Source organism: Pan paniscus, chromosome 5 (assembly GCF_029289425.2).
Source record: "Pan paniscus chromosome 5, NHGRI_mPanPan1-v2.0_pri, whole genome shotgun sequence".
Taxonomy (NCBI): Eukaryota; Metazoa; Chordata; class Mammalia; order Primates; family Hominidae; genus Pan; species Pan paniscus.
Window position 1 is genome coordinate 149,514,755 of NC_073254.2, and position 21,941 is coordinate 149,536,695.

A 21,941-nucleotide genomic window follows, 5' to 3' on the forward strand; every position below is an offset into this window, starting at 1 on the left:
CATACTCACTATTTCACCACGTCCTTTTGCTTAATACAATTTGTACACACAACTTTATTCTACAGAAGCAATTCTCAAGCTTAGCTCAGTGTTTTTAAAAAACTGCCTATGCTTTAGAAAAGTGCCTAGGGAGTTTTTAAAAATCTAGTACCTGGTCCAGTGATTCTGATTTTGTCTAGGACATAGCCAGAGCATAATGATTTTTTTTTTTTTTTGAGACAGGGTCTCATGTTGTCACCCAGGCAGGAGTGCAATGGCACCATCTTGGCTCACTGCAGCCTCAACCTCCCCAGTTCAAGTGATCCTCCTGCTTCACTCCCCAAGTAGCTGGGACTACAGGTGGGCACCACCACGCCCAGCTAATTTTTATATTTTTAGTAGAGATGGGTTTCACCATGTTGCCCAGGCTGGTCTCGAACTCCTGAGCTCAAGAAATCTGCCTGCCTCAGCCTCCCAAAGTGCTAGGATTACTGGCATGAACCACTGTGCCCAGTCAAGCATGAGGATTTTTAAAAACATTCCCAGGCAATTCTAATGTGTTGTCAAGGATGAACCTAAGAAAAATAAGCAATAGGGAAAGGATTCCCTATTTAATAAATGGTGCTGGGAAAACTGGCAAGCCATAAGTAGAAAGCTGAAACTGGATCCCTTCCTTACACCTTATACAAAAATTAATTCAAGATGGATTAAAGACTTAAACGTTAGACCTAAAACCATACAAACCCTAGAAGAAAACCTAGGCATTACCATTCAGGACATAGGCATGGGCAAGGACTTCATGTCTAAAACACCAAAAGCAATGAATGGCAACAAAAGCCAAAATTGACAAATGGGATCTAATTAAACTAAAGAGCTTCTGCACAGCAAAAGAAACTACCAGCAGAGCGAACAGGCAACCTACAGAATGGGAGAAAATTTTCGCAACCTACTCACCTGACAAAGGGCTAATATCCAGAATCTACAATGAACTCAAACAAATTTACAAGAAAAAAACAACCCCATCAAAAAGTGGGCAAAGGATATGAACAGACACTTCTCAAAAGGAGACATTTATGCAGCCAAAAGACACATGAAAAAATGCTCATCATCACTGGCCATCAGAGAAATGCAAATCAAAACCACAATGAGCTACCATCTCACACCAGTTAGAATGGCAATCATTAAAAAGTCAGGAAACAACAGGTGCTGGAGAGGATGTGGAGAAATAGGAACACTTTTACACTGTTGGTGGGACTGTAAACTAGTTCAACCATTGTGGAAGTCAGTGTGGTGATTCCTCAGGGATCTAGAACTAGAAATAACATTTGACCCAGCCATCCCATTACTGGGTATATACCCAAAGGACTATAAATCATGCTGCTATAAAGACACATGCACATGTATGTTTACTGCGGCACTATTCACAATAGCAAAGACTTGGAACCAACCCAAATGTCCAACAATGATAGACTGGATTAAGAAAATGTGGCACATATACACCATGGAATAGTATGCAGCCATAAAAAATGAAGAGTTCATGTCCTTTGTAGGGACATGAATGAAATTGGAAATCATCATTCTCAGTAAACTATCGCAAGGACAAAAAACCAAACAACGCATGTTCTCACTCATAGATGGGAATTGAACAATGAGAACACATGGACACAGGAAGGGGAACATCACACTCTGGGGACTGTTTTGGGGTGGGGGGAGGGGGGAGGGATAGCATCAGGAGATATACCTAATGTTAAATGACGAGTTAATGGGTGCAGCACACCAGCATGGCACATGTATACATATGTAACAAACCTGCACATTGTGCACATGTACCCTTAAACTTAAAGTATAATAATAATAAAAAAAAGAAAAAAAAGGATGAGAAGCACTATTCTAAAAAGAAACATTATCCTCCATGCCAACAAAGAGTTTTATAGTCATTTGAGAATTCTACTATTAGCTTTGTCTTGGCAATTTCCACACCCATTAAAAATAATAATATTATAGGCCAGGTGCAGTAGTTCACACCTGTAATCCCAGCACTTTGGTCGCTCAGGCAGGAGGATCACTGGAACCCAGGAGTTTGAGACCAGCCTGGGCAACATAGGGAGACCCTGTCTCTACCAAAAATTTAAAAATTAGCCAGGCGTAGTGGCATGCACCTATAGTCCTAGCTACTCCAGGAGGTTGATGCAGGAAGATTGCTTGAGCCTGGGAGGTCAAAGCTGCAGTGAGCTGATGATTATACCACTGCACTCCAGCCTGGGCAACAGAGCAAGACCCTGTCTCAAATGAAAGAAATATCTTTTTATATCAAATATTGAATCTAGTGAATTTAATATATAAAACATTGAATCTAGTGAATATCTTTTAACCAAACTTTAAGAAATAAAACTTTTTGAAAACCAATGTGTTTTAAAAGTGGAAACATACATCTGCACTAAACACTGACATGACTTTTTGGGCTTAATCTGGACACTGAGTGGGATAAACAGGAATAAAGATGTTGGGTTCCTTAGATTAAAAGCTAAAGCCTTTCTTTCTTGAGTCCTGCACAGAAAGATATGTAACAAAATGGAAAGCAAAGGCAGTTAAATTGGCACTCCTATCAGAATAGAGTCCTGCTTCAGTCAATTTGTAGGTAGATGCCTTAGAATGATAGAATGGTAGAACTGGAAGTGAATTGAGATCAGCGAATACAGTGATTCTCAAGTCTAGCTAGATGTTAAAAGTGCTTTGGGTGCTTAAAAAATCTACATTTGGGCTGGGCACAGCAGCTCACGCCTGTAATCCCAACACTCTGGGAGGCCAAGGCAGGAGGATCACTTAAGCCCAGGAGTTTGAGACCAGCCTGAGCCACACAGTGAGACCTTAGCTCTAAAAAAAAAAAAAAAAAAATTAGCCTGGTGTGTTGGTGGTGCATGCCTGTGGTCCCGACTATTTGGGAAGCTGAGGTGGGAGGTTCACTTGAGCAGGGTAGGTTAAGGCTGCAGTGAGCCAGTGATCGTGACACTATGCTACAGCCTGGGCAACAAAGCAATATCCTGTCTCAAAAAAGAAAAAAAAAATTGACATCTGGGTGTCACCCCAGCCCAATTAAACTATAATCTCTGGGTAGGGCCCAGGCATTGGCATTTTCTAAAAATCCCCACTTGATTCAAATGTGAAACCAAGACTGAAAACCCCTGGGCTCCTGTCACCTCCACATTTTATGGGGAGGAACTAGAAGGAACTCAAGGATATTTTGATAACTGTGCTCAAAGTCCCACCTTAGTAAAGTTTCCCAATGTAGTCCAGACAGTTGCATCTGGATCCAAGCAGAATTCACTGAATTAGGTTTGGACAAAACTTGTCCCACGCAAAATTCATACTCCAGAGTGACGCATGAATTTGGATAACCAAAAATTGTCCACATTTTAAGGTCAGAAATAAGGACATTTTGGTTGGGCACGGTGGCTCACGCCTGCAATCCCAGCACTCTGGGAGGCTGAAGCAGGTGGACCACCTGAGGTCGGGAGTTCAAGACCAGCCTGGCCAACATGGTGAAACCCCATCTCTACTAACAATACAAAAATTAACCAGGTGTGGTGGCAGGCACCTGTAATCTCAGCTACTCGGGAGGCTGAGGCAGGAGAATCGCTTGAACCCAAGAGGCGGAGGTTGCAGTGAGCCAAGATCGTGCCACTGCACTCCAGCCTGGGCGACAGAGTGAGAATCTGTCTCAAAAATAAATAAATAAATAATAAATAAGGACGTTTTATGAAAGGGAAAAGTTTCTTCTCTAGTATTTTTTAATTAATTTCTGACCTCAAAAATCAAATTAGTTCTTATCCCAAAACAAGATAAAATATTTCCTCCACCCAACCTTGTCCCCTCAATGATTTCCTCACCTCCTGCCACCCACAGCAATTATGAAGAAAGCAGAAGACTTTTCACTTATTTTCCAAACACCCACTCCTACCAGGTTGTCAGCCTTCTTCTTTAAAAAGGTGCTTTGCACTTTAGAAGAAAAACATTTGTGAGGGGACTTTTATTGAAGTTACCATGGTGAACACCACTGACTAAAGAACAGAGCAGATTTCAGCCCCAAAGCACCAGAACACTGGCAGACACTTAAGGCTTCAATTAGCGCTTTAAAAAAAATCATCACTATTTTCTCCCACTTTGATTTAACCTATTGTCCCCAACTACAGAACTCTTCTAGATTTCCTACTTAATGACAGAGGAAAAGAGGACTTTGACAAATTGAAAATCTCTTGATGTTATATGAATTATTTGCTGAATTATTTTGTGTATAATATAATCTATGATTAACATCAAAACAAAACACCATATCGTAATCCATTTTTGCAAGCCCTGAGTAGTCTTTTTTACTACCACTTGCAAAGGATATGACTTAACTGCTAATGCCACTTTTTAATCTCATTTTTAAAGTCTTTTAATCTCAGTTAAATTAAGAGAGATATAAAAACATATGCACTTTTTTCCTTTGCTCAACTGAGATTAATACATACCTCACATCCAAAGTGAACCTGGAGGGAAGCAATGCCCCAGGCTGGACCCTAAGTTCCAACATGATTTAGGAATCTTGTCATGCAGGGTGGTGGCTCAGACTCATTCTTTTGGCCTTTGTGCCAGTTACCTAACTGAGCATGATGTTTGTGCCATTATTGATATGAGGGTGTTATGGGCTGAACTGTGTCCCCACAAAACTCATGTGTCAGAATTCTAAACCCCAGTACTTCAAAAAGTGACTCTATTTGGAGACAGGACCTTTAAAGAGGTAATTAAGGTGAAATGAGGTCACATGGATGGGCTCTGATTCAATATGACTGATGTAAGAATTTGAGAAGAGATTAGGACACAGATAGGCATAGAGAGAAAACCATGTGAAGGTGAAGAGAGATGACGGCCATCCACAAGCCAAAGAGAGAAGCCTCCAGAAGAAACTGACCTTTCCAACACCTTGATCTCAAACTTCTAGCCTCCGGAATTGTGAAAAAATAAATCTCCATGTTTATGCCACCCAGTCTGTGTTACTTCATAACGATGGCTCCAGAAAACTAATATAGAGTGTTTCTTCACTAAAAAAATACAAATAATAATATTTTAAAATTTTAAAGTATCAGCACATTTCAGGTTCTCTAAAGAGTGACATATAGATCATAGAAATCCATTATTTTGAACAGTGACCATTATCACTTATGTAATGATTAGAAAAATTTTGAGAATAAAAAAATAAAGGCACATTCATAACATACTTAAGAAAGTTGTTTTATATATTCTTGGGGATATTAGAAATAGCTACATTCAGTTACAAATCAGAGAATTAATACCATCACTTTTTGAACGTTTTGGTAGAATGGGCTCTCTTGAGAGCTAGTTTTGTATCTTCAGGTTTGAAGAACGGCTCATTCACCCTTGGACAAATTAAGGCCCTGTTTTATTTAGAAAAGTTATCTCCCTGAAGTGCTACACTTCTGCAGGAATGCACCTAGAGATAGAAAAGGTGGTAGCAGTAGAAGAAGTGAGAAGTAGTTAGACACTGATTTATTTTGAAGGTTGAGTTAGGCTATTTTTGCATCACTATAAGTAAATATATGAGGCTGGGTAATTTATAAAGGAAAGAGGTTTAATTGGCTCACAGTTCTGCAGGCTGTACAAGCAGCATGGTGCCAACATCTGCTCGGCTTCTGCTGAGGGCTTCGGGAAGCTTACAATCACGATGTAAGGCAGACAGGAAGCCAACCCATCACATGGCGAGAATGGGGAGCAAGAGAGAGAGAAGAAGGAGGTCTCAGACTCTTAAACAACCAGATCTCCATGAACTAACTGAGCAAGAGCTCACGTATCACCAACGGGGTGGTGCTAAAGCATGCATGATGGATCTGCCCCATGATCCAATCACCTCCCATGAGGCCCCACCTTCAACATTGCAAATCACATTTCAACATGAGATTTGAAGGGGACAAATGTCCAAACCATATCAAAGGTGGACTAGTGCTTCCTGTAGGATCGCCTATGGAGTGCGACAAAATAAGGTACTGATAACTTGTGATCATCTGGAAGGATAGAGTAGGTATTACTGGGGGATGTGAGTGGAGTAGGCTTTTTGTGGAAAACATAACACAGAATTTAGTTTTAGACATGTTTAATTTAAACTACCCAGTAGGTATCTAAGTGCATCATGCCATAGGCAGTTGAACATAAGGGTCTGCAGTTCAAGAAAAAGATCCAAACTACAGATATAAACATGGGAATTATGAGAATATTGATGTTATTTATAACCACAAGACTGAGCGAGATCACTAAGGGAGTGAGTGTAGAGGGAGGACTATGGATACACTACCACATTAAGAGTATTAAGAGTATGGGTATAAGAAACATTATTCAGAACTTAGAAATAGGCAAAATAAATGTCTGGATATTCTTTCAGTGCAGTACTTACCAGGCTTCTCTTTCTATCAACTGGTCTGTTTTACAACTCCATACAGGCAAAGGTTAACTTGTAGGTTTTTGTCTAGCAGGGATGCAAACAAGTTCTTTCTGGCGGAGAGATAACCCCAAAGGTAACAGTTTTGTATCGAGAAATCTTATCCTAATATTCTTTTATGAAATGTGTGAGAGTGTGTGTGTGTGTGCATGTGTGTGTATGTGTGTGTGTGTAGCTTCTCAAATTCTTATACAAGTTTTAACATTTTATTGGTTCCCTCATGGATTAAGTTAAATAAAATCTTTGACATGGGTTCACACTATCTTTGCCTGAGAGTCATAAATTTTTTAACTTTGAAAACTGGGAAAAAGGGAAAAGGAGTAACCAGCTGAATTTGCCCAGGTTAATTCAAAACTAAAAACCAGTTCACACAATGTTTTTATTTATGATTGAATTTTCTAAACACACCAACCTTATGTTTCCACTGCTACATTTCTTATGAAGTAAATAGTACTTTTGAAAGTTACTTTAACGCTAAGGAGGGAAAAAAGCTTAAGCTTAAGAGAAGAATTTTGGCTTTTTATTTCACTTTTATGGGCAATTACCCTCTCCTGTTAGCCTCAGCTTCTAGACACACACACACACACACACACACACACACACACATCCAGTCATCTGTTTAGTAATGTTGGAGCCAAGAACAGATTACCTGTAGCCAAATACACCACTAATTTTTATATTTCTTTACAGAAGTGTAGACTGACTTTGACACTCAAACTCTTGAATAATAATAAAGGATTGAAAAAACAGAATTTTTAAATCATTTTGTTACTTTTGAATTACATAGGACAAAACAAGAGTTTTAAGTAAAAAAAATTATGTCAGCATAATATTTAAGATCATTTTATGTAATTAATTTATATAATACTTAAAGTCTATTATCTTACAGGTAACTTAAATAAAATTATTGACTTTAACATCATAAAAGAAATATCTGAACAGACTTTCACCGAATTTGGAGAACGTGTTTTGGATTAGCTGAATTAAAATGCAAACTATACAACACTATGGGATTCATTGGGGCACCCTAATGGGCACCTCAGGGAGATGGGCAATCATCCCTGAAACTGAAGTATGCACATTAGAAACTGTTAACTGCTTATGGAGGAAAATACACCACACATATTAACACACGGTGAACAGAAAAGAAACACAATATCAAGTACGAGTTTCAAATCAAAATTCACCAAGCAGATGCTACAAATTTTAGGTGCTGATGAGTCATTGTGCTATATTTTGCACTGGCAACTCTGTAGAATATGTTCCAGGGTTAGAACCACCAAGGACTTTTAAATAAACAAATGATGGTTCATACATCTTTCAAGAGGTGTAGAATAGGCCAGTTAACTTCTTTGTACACAAACAGATGGAGATGGAGGACAGAAGGGTAGAAGGATGGGAGGAAGAGGCAGAAAGAAAGAGATATTTAGGCTTTTCCCATTTTAAAGGTGATAGTCCCTTTCATTTAAATATGTAAATAAAAGAAAATGTATTTATAAATTACTTTTGTTTGGTCTTATACCAAATGAATATTAATATTTTCATTGACATTTTAACAACGTGTTGTGGAATCAAAAATGGACCAAAACTAACTTCATGATCTGATGTTTGTAATTCTTATATTTTTATTCCTTAAAATATCAATTGGATTATTTACTCTTCCTGTTTTGATTCTTAATGATAATTAAAATAAATGTTTACACTACTATGTATAGACACTTCTCAAAAATAACACATTGTTGCTATGAAGAGTTTAGTCCCAGTACATAAAATATAAACTGAATACAATTTAAAATTTTATTTTCTTTTATAAGTTGGTTTTTAATGTATTAGTGGTAACCATGATGCCTCATATAATGAGATGAATGTAAATTATGGATCTGGTGAGGCAGCTGAATGTAAATTATGGATCTGGTGAGGCAGATGTGCAGAAATTACTTCATAACAGTCAAAACAATCAAGGTGTTCATCATCACTGTGTTGGGTAGTTAACAAAATGAGTAACTGAATCATATAATTTATCTGGTTTTCATTAATTGGCATGCATACTCACTTGATGTGCTTCCAGTGGGCTCTAAACAGTGCAGCTATTAAGTGGAAACTCTTAATAATTTTATTTTGTATAATGCTCTTTTAGATGGAAATAGACATATTTGCCATTTTTGCCTTACAAAGACAAGAATTCTCTTGAACACAATCATAAACCCTGGATGTACAATATCACTAGTGAGAAAGTACAGTTTAGCAATAATTTTCAAATGGTATGTTGAGACATGTCAGTGGGTCATAAGATCAAATTACAGATTTGTAAAAGAGCAACTTTTATAACATAGTAGGATGGAAGAAAATGAATAGAATAGAACACAATAACAACACCAAAGTGCACTGTACAGAGGAAGTATTGTTTCGTGAAACTTGTTTTCTATATGAGTATGTTTCTGTGAGTATACACACTGGGTCATAATGTAAAATGTATTTCTTTCTATGGTTATAATTTTTTAAAGTTGAAGTAGAGGATATCACAAAATATGGGAAAATAAAATGGGGGAAAAAGAAAGGGATCAATAAGGAAATTATTTCTTCGGGGAGATTAGAATAACAAATTTTTAAAACGTATAGACTAACCCAATAAAATCGGCTTCGTAATGTAATATAGACCATCAAGCTGTACTCTCAAACCTCACTAGGATGTTCCATTAAAAAGTGTAGCTTAATGAAGACCCCCCAATTGTGATGACTCTGACTCTAGCAGATAGCAAGGGCTTCAGTTGAATCCAAAAACTCGTCTCTGAAAAGAACAGAAAAAATGTGGTAACAATAAAGAAGAGTCGTGGGAGAACAAAGTTATTGAAGGAATAATGGAACAGGAATATAATGGAAACTAAAGACAACCAGATCCAGCACAGTAAAACTAGGAGTTCTTTTTTTGAATTAAAACATTGCCAAAATCTCATTTCCTTAGCAGACTCTGAAGAGTAGAGCCCCCATAAAAGAATTTTTTTAAAGGCAAATAAAATACAAAGAAAGATTTGTTCAGATCGACCTTTGGGTTAAGAATAAGACATTTCTTAAGATCCAATTGTAAAAATCACATTCAGACATAAACTCACACAAATGTATGCAGCAATTGTAGTAGCTCATGCATAATTATAATACTGGATAAAATAATATACTATTTTGTATGGGTTCTTAAAAAAATCTTTTTAAGGTGAAAGAAAGGTTCATTTCTTGAATGTTTTGCACTGTAGAAGACAACTGCCTCAAATCTATTCTCTTTACTTCTGGAAAGAGTTCCTTATATTTTCTTCTCTTTTTTTTTTTTTTTTTTTTGAGATGTAGTTTCTCTCTTGTTGCCCAGGCTGGAGTGAAATGGCACAATCTCGGCTCACCGCAACCTCCACCTCCTGGGTTCAAGTGATTCTCCTGTCTCAGCCTCCCTAGCAGCTGGGATTACAGGCATGTGCCACCATGCCTGACTAATTTTTGTATTTTTAGTAGAGACGGGGTTTCTCCATGTTGGTCAGGCTGGTCTCGAACTCCCGACCTCAGGTGATCTGCCTGCCTCAGCCTCCCAAAATGCTGGGATTACAGGCATGAGCCACCCTTAGGGACCTTCCTTTCACCATCCCTATGCCAGAACTGGATGCTAGTAATTCAATAAGTGAATTCCATTCCGCCTCCTGCCTACAATGCTTGAGGTGATAAGGAATCTAATCAGAGCCAGTGAAGTTTTTGGTAAGGCTAGTTTGAAATGATGCACCCCACTCCTGAGCTAAAGCATAGTGTGCATAAGGATGTGACAGTTGGAACTGTTGTATCTGATTTGCTACTAAGTAGGGAGAGCCCAGATCTGCCAAAAGACCATGGGATGCATCCTGAGGATGAAGATGACATTGCAAAAGGCAGAATGGAGAAACTACATCTCCGGTAAAACCTCATCTGAAGCCTGTCATAACTCCGCCCTTTTCACCTACGTGCACCAGGATAGTTATTGTGTTGTTAAAGCCAATATTGGAGTTTCCTCTCACTTGCAATATTCGGTTCTAACTGATAGATCTGCGAGCCATGTGCCAGGCCCTGTACTGTGCCTAGCAGACACAATTTTCTAGTAAATGCCCTCAACCGTCCTTTGTGACAGCACTGTTATCGACCCCATTTTAGATATGAAAAAACAGAGGCTTAAAACAATTAAGTGACTTGTCCAAAGTCACCAAGCCAGGAGGTCCTGAAAACATACATTTTAAATTTAAAACATTCTCATTAGGTTCAATACTTTCCAAAAGTAAAATCCTATATTACTTTTCTAACTTTTCAATTATTTTAAAAACTAGAACTTGCAGGATAAAGGTTAAGTAGTGATTGGGAGCCCAGTGCTGTTCTCATCGAGAAGAGAGGTAAAACCAACGTTCCTGACCTTTCTTTCCATGTACATGCAGTTAAATCCTAAAATATACAGGCCCTCTTGAGACAAGAAGTGTATCTTGTCCACAGTTCTTTAGTTTGTAAGCAAAATCTTCAAGCCAGGCAAAGCAACCCAAGGGTGTTTATTACCAAAATATCGGGGTTTTTCATGGAACCCAAAGGAAAAACAGAGAAGCCTGAGATCCTAAGGACATGCAGTCAAGGCCTGAAACTATCAGGGCTCGTGGCAGCTATTCTACCTCCATCTTTGCTTCCTTCCCATTGTGTTTCTGCTTCAGTCTTCTCTCTCTCCAGATGGGATGCCTGGCTTTGGCTGCATGGAAATAGACAATCTCTGATTATAACAGTTATTTTCAAGGGGTCTATGGAGAAGAACCAGCTGCTCTTTATTCAAATTTTAAATTCCCTAAGAAGGAAGCATGATTGGCTGGACATGAATCAAGTGTTGACCTCTTGTGATCCGTGCACTACTGCAGGATCAGGTGGCACGAATAACCACTCTCAAGTGGCTGAGAGGTGAGGTGATCCTGGAGAGGGGGAGATCGGCTACACAGAAATCCAAAAAGCTGTTTGACTATAGGATTAGCATTAAAACAAACCAAGACAAAGTCGGAGCTAAATTCAGGATGCACAGAAGTTCAGGGGAGAAGGAATTCTGTGGGGCTGTCAGGTAAGGGTTTGAGTCCCCAGGGAAACTTGAACTTGGTCATAAGAGATTTGGGAAGAAGGGAAGGTAATCCAAATAGGGAAATCTGACACCTGAACAACAGAACGTGATCTGATGAATGAATGAAAGAATCATTTTTTAAATAAAATATGTAACAACAGAAGGAGACATTGAAAAAAACAATGAACTGACATGTTAAAAGTGGAGCTTTTTTGATATCCCTAAAGAGGTAGTAAGAATTATGTGGTGTCTCTTCGAATTCTTCCAAAAAGACAAGACGATAAATGAATTTCTTGACTAAGTGCTGGTTTTGAAGTGAAAGCTTTATCACCACAACTAAAAAATATTAGTCATTGATTAAATAATAATGAGTTTTTTAAATCTTTCTTCTTTCTCCCCCCGGCTTCTAAACAACCCCATCTGCCTGATAGATCGATATAAATTGCTCCATAATTTAAAGGCCTAGTGTTTACTCAGAATGTTTGGTTTGTGTGTCTATTGGAGTACACGTAGTGCAAATATGAAAAAATATCTAACTTTCTTAATAGAAAGTCTATAATTGATTCAATCTAATGTATTTCTGAAAGATTAATAAAGCTGCTTTTCCTCAAGACAATAAGACAAACATTAAACAAAAACTTCTCTCAGGAGTGAATGGTAACCCCAGTGACCTTCTCATGATCTGCAAGCACTTTATAAATAAACACATCCAAGTGGGATGTGACGGTTGGATCCACAGTCATTTCTCCTGAACTAAACTAGATTGCTTTCCCACTCGAGTGTAATAAAAATGTAAAATTCAAATAATGACCTTTATTTATGCTTTCTAGATCAAACATTATGATTCTCAGAAATGATTTTTCAATTAATTCTAAAACAAGGTTATTAATATTAGTAGCTTGATAAATTATAAAATGCCCCTTTCTTTTCCTCTGTCTTCTCCCTTTTTCTTTGCCTCTCCATTATGTCACTCTCTTGTTTAAATAAAAATCTAATCTTGGTGAACGCCTGATTGAGATCAATAGACATGGCTATGAAAAATGAGAACAAGAAAAGTTATCACTCATCTGTCATCTGGCACCTAAGCTTGAGAGCCTCCTATATGTAATGCACTGATTAGGTGCTGGAGACACAATGTTGAATAATTAAGACAGAATCCCTTGTCTCTTCTCTTCCTCTGGGATAGGCAGGTAAGTAGAGCAGTGAATAAAATAGAACTTTGTTGGGAGTGCTGTAAAGGAAACAAGGCACTAAAACAGAGAGAAATGGGCAAACCAACTTTAGAATGTGTGCTCAGGAAAGCCTTGTCTCATTTTAGGTGATATCTGAATGGTATCTCATTTTAGACATCATTTGGGTGATACCTAAAATGAGAAGAAGCCAATTATCTGAAAAGTATGTTCATGTTTGTGGGCAAGGCAGGGTGTCACCCCTCAGAAGGCAGTTTGAGCAGAATTAGAACATGGAGACTCTGAGCTGGGACAGGATAGATGTCTTCTAGGAAGCAGAAGAAGATCAGTGTGGCCAGAGGTTAACAAGCCAGTGGAAGGATGGCATGAACTCAGCTGGACAGAGGTTCAGGGCCACATCATGCAGGGTTTTATGCGTTATGGGGATGAATTTGGGTATGGGTTTTAAGGGCAATGAGAAGCCACTGAAAAGATGTAATCACAGGGCCTGATTCAGTTTCTGTTGCTGCTACCTGAATACAGGATTGGAAGGGCACGAGAGCAAAAGCAGAAAGACCCCTCAAGTAATTGTGGCAAAAAGGTGATAGTGGCCTGGACTACAGTGTGTTTGCAGAAATATAGAGAAGAGGATACATTAAAGAATATTTTGAAGACGGAGCTAGACCTAAGATGGATTGGGTGCAGGGGAGGTATCTGAGGAATAGGCAAGGAAGGAGATTTCAAGGACAACTTTTAGATTCGGGACTCGAATGATCATGTAGATGATGAAGATGTTATTTATAAGACTAATGAAAACTAGGGAGGTGAGAGGAGAGTAACAACTAGGATGCTTTGGGCTACAGAAAGTCCAGGCTTAATGTGCTTTAAATCTTATGAAAATATGTCATTTAACATAACTAAGAGGTACACAGCAGTGCAGGATCCAAGTGCTGGACTTTAGGGCTCTGAGTCCACTGTTCTGTGGTTCTCTTAACTCTGCCCTGTTCAGTATGGGTCTATCCTCAGGCACAACAGCTGCGACACTTTCACGTATCAATACATTTTTAGACAGAAGTGGCCATCTTGACCACTGTCTCCTTCCTATAAGTGAAGAAAGATTTTCTAAAAGTTTTGCAGAAGTCTTTACTCAGTTCTTATTTGCAGAATATAACTATCCCCAACCAACTGTATGCAGGAAAAAAGAGATCTTCATATTTTCTTGTATCAATAAGGATATTTTTCCCAAACTGAAGATAGAATTCTCTTCCCAAAATATGTTAGGAAATTGCAAATAATAACATAAAATCAGGATTTAGGTATTTACCCAAATGTATTAAAAATGTATGTCCACTGAAAAACCTGCACACAGATGTTTATAGCAGCATTATTAATAATTGCCAAATTGAGAGCATCCAAGATGTCCTTCAATAGGTGAATGGATAAACAAACAGTGGTATATCCATATAATGGAATATTATTCAGTGATAAAAAGAAATAAGCTATCATGCAATGAGAAGACATGGAGGAAACCTAAACGTACATTTCTCCTTTTTTTAACCATCTAGCTTAAAATGTGATACATGCATGTTTCTAAGTGAAAGAAGCCACTCTGAAAAGACAACATACTGACATTCTGAAAAAGGGCAAAGCTATAAAGACATTAAAAGGAATACTGGTTTCCAAGGGGCCAGTGGGGAAGAAGGGGAGAAATGAGTAGGCAGAGCACAGAGGATTTTTAGGGCAGTGAAACTATTCTGCCTGATACTGCCATGGTGGATACATGACATTATGCATTGGTCAAAATCCACTCTGTACAACACAAACAGTGAAACTTAATGTAAACTATGGACTTTAGTTAATCATAATTTATCAATATTGGTTCATCAGTTGTTACAAATGTACCGCACTAATGTAAGTTAATGCTGAAATAGAGGAAACTCTGTAGGGGTTGGCAGTGGAGAGGAGTTTATGGTTTCTGCTCAATTTGTCTGTAAACCTACAATTTTTTTTGAGACAGAGTCTCACTCCATCACCCATGCTGGAGTGCAGTGATGCAATCTTGGCTCACTGCAATCTCTGCCTCCCGGGTTCAAGTGATTCTTGTGCCTCAGCCTTCCTAGTGGTTGGAACTACAGGTGTGTCCCACCACACCTGACTAATTTTTGTACTATTTGTAGAGATAGAGTTCCACCACCTTGGCCAGGCTGGTCTCAACTCCTGGCCTCAAGTGATCCACCTGCCTCGGCCTGACAAAGTGCTGGGATTACAGGTGTGAGCCACCATGTCCAGCCCCTACAATTACTTTAAAAAAAATAGTCTATTAAAATAAAATCAGGACTCTGCCAACAAGAAATACAAGATAAACAGAGTTGCATAGGTGGCTAATGATGTCTACAATGGGTGAGGGAAAGAACTAGCTTCTTTTTAAACATCTTGAATTTGAAGTGTGAAGTATCATGTCGAATGTGTCAGGTAGGCAGTCAAATGTGTGAATCTGACACTCAAATGATAGGCCTCGGCAAGAGATATAAATTTTGAAGGCGAGGGGTCAAAAATTCATGGGAATTAGTAAGACCTCTGTATTAGTCCATTCTCATGCTGCTATGAAGAAATACCTGAGACTGGGTAATTTATAAATAAAAGAGATTTGATTGACTCACAGTTTCTTATGGCTGGGGAGGCCTCAGGAAACTTATAATCATGGCTGAAGGCACCTCTTCCCAGGGCAGCAGGAGAGAGAATGAGTGCAAGCAGGGGAAACATCAGACACTTATAAAACCATCAGATTCTCACGAGACTCACTCATTATCACGAAAACAGCATGGGGGAAACTGCCTCCATGATCCAATTACCTCTACCTGGTCCCGCCCATGACACGTGGGGATTATTATAATTCAAGGTGAGATTTGGGTAGGGACACAGAGCCAAACCATATTAACCTTCTAGGGAGAGAGAGAAAAACAGACGGTTCCAGGACCAGGTTTGAGAAACTGTGGCAGGAGGACAGGGTCTGGAGTCAGGGAACCCAGGCTGATTCACGCTGACTACCTAGAACTAAATGAAAAGGAAAACCCCACCTCTGCACAACCAACAAACAAAAGAATCAGAGCTTACTCCCTTTGCAACCCACCCCCGAGCTTTTTTCTGCCTTGGAGATGAAAAATTAAAGTACCTCTGATTGGTCCCTTCCTGCAACCAATCAGACTGGTCATAGGCCAAGTCTTCATGTGTAACTTTGTAACTTCACTTCAGCCTCTGATTGGTCACCTTCTACAACCTATTAGACTGGTTGCAGGCCACTACTTCATTTACATAGGGTGTAAACCAAGTAACCAATGGGAAACCTCTAGAGGGTATTTAAACCCCAGAAAATTCTGTAACAGGCTTTCTTGAGCCGCTTGCTGGAGCACACTCCTGCTCTGTGGCGTGTACTTTTGTTTCAATAAATCTGTGTTTTTCTTCTGTTGGTTTATGCATTTTGTCTAATTCTTTGTTCAAAACACCAAGAACCTGGACACCTTCTACCAGTAACAGAACTACCACATTCAGAGGTTGAACTTGAAGGTGATGTCAATGAAGGAGAATGAGAAGGAGCAGGCAATGAGATTTTAGGAAAATGTGATGTCAAGAAAGCTAAGAGAGGAGAGTGCTTCAGGACACAGGGAGTGTCAAATCTTATATTACTTCTGTTTAGTGTTTTAGTTCTATTAAACTAACCATAATTGGTTGTTGATGGGGTTTTTTTAGTTTTTGGGTTTTTGTTTGTTTGCTTGCTTGTTTTTGTGGACAATACTTATTTTGGTTTAATTCCTTTTTTTGCTTACTGTCCTTTCTTGAATTCCACGCCTTCCATCTGGCTTATTTTGTTTGTTTTTTGTTTTGTTTTGCTCAGGAATTAGATAAATAACTCATTTAGTGAGGGTGAACTTCTTGGTTTGTAAGTGTCAGAAAATATGTTTGTTCAGCTCTTAATCTTGAGTGATTGTTTTGGGTATAAAATTCTAGGTGGACATTTTCCTTCAGCATTTGATGATACGATTACATTGTCTTTCTACATCAATTAACGCTAATAAAAAGCCTACTTTTATTTTGATTAGTATCTTTATAGGTTTTCTTTCTTTGGTAGTTTTTAAGAGTTTCTCTTTGTTTATGATAATCTGTAATTTCATTACGATGTATTTAGGTGAAGATTTTGGTTTTGTACTATTCAGAACTTAATGTACTTTTTTCAACTTAAGATTTAAGTCTTGCAATTTGAGAAAATTTTCTAACATATCTCTTTAAATATTGTCTCTTCCAAATTTTTTTATTCTCATTTGAATCTTAGTTAACTTAAATTGGAGCTTCTCATTTTATCTTCCATGTGTCAACCTGTCTTTCATACTTCCCGAGACAGATCCAGGTTTTTTGGGACCTGCAGTTTAGACAATCTGGGAGTCTTTAAACTTAGACTCCCAGAAAAGATCTGGGAAAGGATACAAAAGTATGAGTAGAAAATTAGATATGAAGTACATATTTCTTTAGAATGAGAAAAGTAAATCACACAAATTGTAAATTGAAACAAAACAAACAAATTCTACAAACATAATAAACTCCAGAAAAATATTGTAATATGTATATTAACTACTGGAATACCTCCATAATAGTTTTATTCTTCTTTGTCTTTGGGTGCATATTTTCCTGTGACAATAATTATGTAATATATTTTTCAATTGAGGGAATGAAAAATATTTAATCTCTCCTCTAGCTTGGTTATTACTGACAGTTTTTTTTAGTGCCACAAGTCATCATTGGTCAAAAAATGTGCATGGACTCTTCAGTGCTATCTAACATAAGAAAAGTATGACAGAAGCCAAGTGGAATGAAAAAATTCTGCAGTCTTCATCAATTGCAGTTAAAAATCTCACTTTGCAAATTCTTTTAGCAACATATAACAATATAAACACATTGCTAAGGAGGAGCATATGCTGAAGGGTCTATGCAATTGAGGGGCCTAGAGCTTAAGCATCATTACTTCATTATAAATCTGGTAAATCAGTCTCTGTATATTTCCTGTTTCTTTATTTCTTTCTGCTGTATTCTTATTTCTTCAATTCTATTTTGCATTTCATTAATTCTCTTTTTGATGAAGTTAGTCTACCATTTAGCCCATCTATTGACTTTTTCACTTCAATGACTTTTTTTAAATTTCTGAAATTGTTTTTTCTTTTTCATGCCTTCCTATCATTTTCAAAAAATAATATCTATTATTCAGTTTATTCTTCCTATATTCTAAACATTTTAAAGATACTGATATTTTAATTTATCCTAAGTTGCTCTATTATCTGTAATTCCAGTCATTGGAATGCTTCCAATCATTACAGGGGCAAACAATCACAGGGTAGTAGACTGCCTTGGTGTTTTGTAGCTTTAGATTGTGTGCTAATTATGATGACAGTCTTACATGTGCCCTGGCTTATGAAGGCATCTCCATGGAGCACTCTTCTGTTTATCTTTATGAATACAGCCCAGATCTGACACTTTGTCATACATAGGGCCTGCAGTTTTGACACCATCTCTGCACTAGTATTAAAATCCCATCCCCTTATTGAAAACAGATGTAAGATAATTTGCTCATTCAGGAAATAGCAGATTTAGGAGGATAAATATTGTTATTTTTCTATGGATAGAGGTAGAAGTTGATACCACTCACCAACACAAACACACATAGAACTGGAAAGATGGTCACTAGCAGCTCCCAGTATCAATTTCCAACAGCTTTATGACTGGAGAGAGAAATAAACTTCTATCTTCCAGTTTCGGTTTGCAAATTCCAGTGTACAATGCTCCTCTTGAATGTGGTATTCAGAACCAAATGGCCTGATGTGAGCCAAACATCATTAAAAAAATAATAACTCTTATACCATTGAGATCGACATTCTAATTCTGTTTACATGATTGCAGAGTTTTCTTGCAGCTACTGGCTGATGTTTTTAATCACCTGTTATTTTTCACATGTGGACACAAGTACTCAACATAGGAATCCTCCATTCTGTAATTGTATGATTAATTTTTTACACCCAAATTTAGGGATTATATGTATCCCTTTTACATTTAATCTTACAACTTTCCCCACATAATATCCAAGGTTTTTTTTAGAATATTTATTCTACCATCTGGGTGAACAGATGGATGGATGGATAAAACATCTAACATTACTCCACTCAGTAGAGCTGACTGTTTTACAGTCAGCAGTGCTGTTCTGAAACTATTTCAAGCTCTGGATCCTGCTTCTATTATTTCCCTATCATTGCCCCACTTTCTCACTTTTTTTTGGATATTGCAAGCAGCCACCACTAGCAGCCAAGGAAATTGCAACTGAAGAGAAAAGCTTATCATGAAGAAATAGTAATTTATGAAGTGGTACCCCAGTGGCCTGGATTATTAAAGGCTCCCAATGAGCCCAACTCCCTTTGGAGGAGCAGTTTATGCAGTAGGAGAAGCTGATTTAACACATTTCTGATTCTGTAACCCCTCCTGGTACTGGGTATGCTATCACCAACTCTGCTAAGTGATCAAGTTTCATGGCACATGTAATGATAGCACAGCGGGACTTCAGTACACAACAAAAATTAAGAGGTAGCTAGAGAAAGCAAACAATTATGGAAGAGAAGACTTAAGGATGGGGAGAGGTGGCTGCTAAGGCAGAAAATTCTTCCTGTTTCAGGCTTAAGTTTAGGGAAACATAAATACGGTAGTCTATTGTACAACTGTCCAATCAGAATGGGTTTTGGCCACTATCAGCCTGGGAATGTTTGTAACAAGCAATTGTAAGAGTTATTTGGCTGATTATTAGTCCCGGAAACCATTCTGTCATTCTGTCCTAAATAATAATAGTAATAATCATAATAATAATTTCAAATTCTTTCACACAATGATCTTTTAAAAACTCAGCACACTCTAATTCCTAGCAAAATATTATTTGATAAGGGATATGGCATCATATTACTAATCTCTCAAAAGCTCTTGAGGGATATCATGTTATCCCATTGGATGTCTCTGACTATAGTCTTGGTTAAATGAATGATCTCCCTAGAGATGATGAGTCTAACAGGTATAAAAGACTTGATTCTTTTATTAAGTGATTATTTTTCTCAAAATTGTAAAGTCCTCTGTGTGTATATTTAACTAGAATTGATTGTATTTCCCCTTATATAACTCCCCTAAAGAAAAAATGTCTATAAACCTATCAGAGTTCTCTTCTGGGAGATCTTCACTCGTGTTAATGTTTCTGCCATGCCTCCAAAAGCTCCCTTCCACATTCCAAATTTTCCCTTCATTGTATCTTCATTTTTTATTGACTTATTCATAGAAGGAAAATCTGTTTCTTGGTTTTCTGGTGGTGCTTAACCCATATTTTCTTTCAATAAAGTGAATATTTATAATGAGACATTATTATAGATTTTAAAATGCTGACAGCACCACAAATATCATAAAATCCAGAAAATAACAAAATAATTAACTGCTTGGCAATCACCATAATCCTTTTGCTGTTGTCGTTGTTGTTGTTACCTACACTTTTTGTTTTTTGTTTGTAAAATACATGTAGCAGAAAATGTACCATATTTTAAAATGCTAAAGATTAGCATTTGTGATTCACTATATGCTGATTGTTTTGAAAAGCTCCTTCATGGGTCCTATTTCATGTTTGAAAGATGCTAGCCAAAATCCCTCCTAAGCAAAGAGGAAATTGCTTCTTCTTCCTTGATTCTGGATTGTCTTCTTCATCCTCTTCAGGAATAGAGAAAGCAAGGAGGCTGGGCAAGTCAGTGAATCCCAATTCCCATGTAGCTGTTGGCTGCAGCCCTGACAAAGCCTCTGCAATGTCTTTCCTAGGGGACTTAGCTGAGCAGTGCCTGAGCTGTGCAGCCCCACCTTGGTAGCAAACATCTGCATGTGCTGATTTCTTGTCAGGGTAATGATTGCCCAGGATGGTGATTTCTTGTACAGGGTCGCTGTTGTGTTTCGTGAATATGTGAGTATGTTGGAGCGGGGTGTTGGAGGAAAGATCTTTAGCTCAGCAAACAACAAATCAGCAAATCTACCAAAGTCTCAGTCTCTGCCCCAAGATAACGAAAAAGTATAAATTCTGGTTTGATTTTAATTGACTAGAATTAGATTTAAAAAGACAGATTTCAGTTTTTCTGTGTTAAGACTAAGTGCCTTTTCATTTATGTTGTTTGTTAAGTAATATACACAGAAAATAAACACAGATGAAAACTATGCTGACCTAAATAACTATTTGCCTTGTCTTCTTCAGATGTAATTTGAAAGCCTGGATAAAGAAAATAAAGTTCCTTAGGGTTTCATGTGATTACAAAGGAAACACTCCAGAAAACTAAAATGGCAAATATATTTAAGGTAATTCTCAGTGAATAGACTTGGGTTGCCACGATCCATTTTATTATTGCTTTTCTAAATTGCTTTCTTACCGTTCTCTGCCAGAGCCTCAGATCAATCTCTAGGAACTGTTGCGAGAACTTGTCCAGTGTAATGACACCTGGCACAGGGCTGTAATTATTTTATGTGCAGGGCATGTTATGCTGTGCACTAGGTCTTTCGCTTCATTAAAAGACTTTGAGTCTCATAGTAGGCTTTAAGCACAAAAGAGGGCACCATACGGCAAATGTTTTAGTTTAAGTAGAATTTCTCCAGAAAGCAAGGAGCACAAGGTCATGGGCATTTGGGAAATGAGAGGTGGTGGGGAGGCATGTAGAGCACAGCATGTGTTATTGATTTATTGCCTCTCAGCTCCAAATCCTCCTTTCTTTCCATGGAGCTGAATTCTGTAAATACCTTCCCATCACCAGCTGGCCCAATGTTCAGCTCTGTGAGTGGAGGAGCACTGGAGGAAAGAGTATTTTCTCTTGCTCTGCTGTACTCACCTTGTTGAGCTCCTGCAGACAGTGCAGTTGTTTCAACAGTGCCTAGGGACCAGCAGCAAGTGCTCCCACCTGTGGCAGCTTCCCCAGCATACCCTTGGGATCTGAAGTGCCTCACTGCGGCCAGCTTTCCAGCACTCTCGTTTTGGGCAGCTTCCTAGGGGAAGGTCCACTCCAGTTCTCTGCACACTTCCCTGAGGAAGCTTCATAATAGAGTATTAGTGAGCATGGTTTCTCCCCTAAAACAGTTTCCCCAGCTTCCCACAGTCTGTAGAGTTCTGAGGCACAGCACC

At 38.1% G+C, this 21,941-nt stretch overlaps 1 long non-coding RNA gene across 1 annotated transcript in view; it reads right to left on the bottom strand.

The window, feature by feature from the left end:
* LOC103783148 (uncharacterized) overlaps positions 1-21,941 on the bottom strand; it is an 84,445-nt gene that overhangs the window by 26,587 nt on the left and 35,917 nt on the right. Inside the window, exons 5-7 of the long non-coding RNA XR_010112514.1 lie at positions 6,425-21,851; positions 5,622-5,689; positions 4,931-5,060 (exon numbers count right to left, since the gene is read on the bottom strand). This is a non-coding gene — a long non-coding RNA (uncharacterized LOC103783148). The remainder of the gene's footprint in view (positions 1-4,930; positions 5,061-5,621; positions 5,690-6,424; positions 21,852-21,941) is intronic.